The following is a 2,567-nucleotide window of genomic DNA, read 5'->3' as shown; positions in this document are numbered from 1 at the left end:
CTATTTAAATTTTCAGCTTTTTCCTTTTAAACAAATTTAAAGTGAAACAACACAAAACACTGCAAACCACAACACAATTATATATAAATTAAAATATGAAAACAAAAAGAAGATGCATATTCTCTGTCACACGGGCCTGCATGAATAAACTTTCTGAATGGCGGAGTTTGAAATATTACTCTTTCTGGGTCACAAAATAAACTTTTAAGATATTTTCATGCCAGACTGGTGCTGTGTAAACTTCAAATACCTGTGCGATTCATCAAGACATCACATATTTCCATAAGTGCTCTAACGTTTTCGGAGATGCCTGTTACCCACCAGCTGACCGGGTGGTCACTCGGGTTAAACATAACATATAAGGCTGAACTGACAAAAAAATCACTGACTACACCACCAGGTATTATAGGAATAACCATAAAGCCTTTGAACTAAAACAAACGCTGTTGTGACAGTGATGTACAGTCTTGTTGGTATATATGCATGATTTGTATCGCCTTCATGTTTCTAAACCGATATCATGAGCAGCAGCTTTTACAGCTGTGGCTCCAGCAAACATCAGCTGATACTAGAAATTAATTTTAAATGAATTCTAACAGCTTATCAAACTTGAACTTGCTGTAGTTGTTTAGCAAAACATCCACTGGTTTCCTGTTTCTGGCGCTAAGTGGGTGATAAACAAACAAGAGAGATGATCAGCTGATTATTATGGAAGCCCGTTTCCGCCACTAAAAAAAAAAAAAAAAAGATAACTCGAAATTTCGAGTTATCTTTTTCGAAATTTCGACTTATTTTCTCAAAATTTTGACTTAGTTTCTCAAAATTTCGAGTTAGAAACTCGAAATTATGAGAAAAATAACTCAAAATTTCGAGTTAGCTCTGCCAATCAGTAATCTACGTGGCTGACGTCATTTCCTTGTTACCCGGAAGGATATGGCACAAAGGCGCGTGCACTCAAAACTGGATCGTCTCGTGAGCTACAGTGAGCTACAAATGGCGCCAGGTTCTTCAGCTTTGAATGCCTTCCTACAAATGATAACTGGATAAAAGGTATACAAAAACGCTGTGACAGCGATTGTTACATACAAAGTTGAATAGAATGCAACATGAGGGTTAACCAAAGGTACCTATAAGGTTTCTGGTGGTGGTCAGAGGGCCCGGTGGTGCCAGTGTCCGGCAGCCTCGCCTCTGTCAGTGCGCCCCAGGTTGGCTGTGGCTACAATGTAGCTGCCATCACCAGTGTGTAAATGTGTGTGTGAATGGGTGGATGACTGGATATGTAAAGCGCTTTGGGGTCCTTAGGGACTATTAAAGCGCTATATAAATACAGGCCATTTTACCATTTATTTACCATTTCTGTTACACGCTAATGACACCTGTTACGTTTGATGAAACAGACGTTTTGCTGAAAGCATGTGTAATAAGTGTACAGCACTGTATAAAACAAAATCACCCAAAACAGGGAATATGACTGAAAACTATATAAATAAGGAACAAAACCAATAAAAATGTAACCAGAAAACTGAGAAAATTTGGGATTGACTGTATTGTGATGCAGATTGTAGTTACAGTGCAAATGGACACTTAAAAATGCAATTCCCACTTCTCCACCATAGTCAGATCTCATAATGTAGGCACAGATACTTTGATGATAATATTGTGGCTTTATAATAGGTAATTTTAATTTACATCCTTCCTTACAGCATGGGAGACTTGATTGAATTCTTGAAACAAAGAGAAGTCTCTGAGGAAATTATACAGACCTTGGAGAATGAGAAGGTACTTAATTCCAACAAGATACTGGTTGAAATGCAACTTTTCCTTATTGTTCTTAAGTTAAAAATAGGATTGTATTTTCAAGGCTGGTTGTTTTAATAAATTAAATTATTTTTCCATCTTTAGATTGATGCCAGTGTCATAAGTCTAATGACAGATGAGGAGCTGAAGACTCCATCATATGGTGATCGCTAGCAGTATTTGGATTTTGCAGACGGAGGGGCAGCAGCCGCAAGAAGTCAGCGCTTTTGAACGGCTGAAATCCAAACTGTCCAAAAGAAAATTATCTGAAGAGGATGGCAGTAGCACACGGCAAGAAGAACATTCCCAAACAACCCATAAAAGAAATGCTCTGAAGAGAAATAGAAAAATAGAAATAGGATGGATGCATTATGATGAAGACACTGAGGTTTTCAAGCAGGTTAGAGCTAGACGAGGAGGAGGAACAAGAAAAATAGACATTTGCAAGGATGGCAAGAAAAGGGACATATTACAGGTTGCAACAGGCCTGTTCTTTCCAGATGGAGGAAACATTCAGGGGCCCTTAACAGATTTTGACTGTGATCTGAAGGATTATCAAGAGATGATAGTCAATGATGCATTGACAGTAGGAGAACTTTATCATGTCACAAAACTAAATATCCTCAGGTTCTACCTCACCACAAAGAAAAAACAAAATGACAGCCTTCAGAATTCCAGCCCAGGTTTGCATCCATCTTCAGAAATTGAAGCGAGTCCTCAAAACCAAACCTCTTCTTTTACTGTCACTACAGTCCAAACATCTGCTCCAT

The 2,567-nt window shown here is 38.3% G+C and overlaps 1 long non-coding RNA gene across 1 annotated transcript; it reads left to right on the top strand.

Moving 5' to 3' along the window:
* The first annotated feature begins 960 nt into the window (after positions 1–960).
* On the top strand, positions 961–1,949 carry LOC120442150. Its single transcript, XR_005614519.1, has 3 exons — positions 961–1,050; positions 1,704–1,779; positions 1,903–1,949. It is a non-coding gene; the product is annotated as an uncharacterized LOC120442150 (long non-coding RNA).
* Positions 1,950–2,567: the final 618 nt, after the last annotated feature.

This window comes from Oreochromis aureus, linkage group 10, assembly GCF_013358895.1.
Source record: "Oreochromis aureus strain Israel breed Guangdong linkage group 10, ZZ_aureus, whole genome shotgun sequence".
Lineage (NCBI taxonomy): Eukaryota > Metazoa > Chordata > Actinopteri > Cichliformes > Cichlidae > Oreochromis > Oreochromis aureus.
This window is presented reverse-complemented; position numbering and strand designations above follow the sequence as displayed.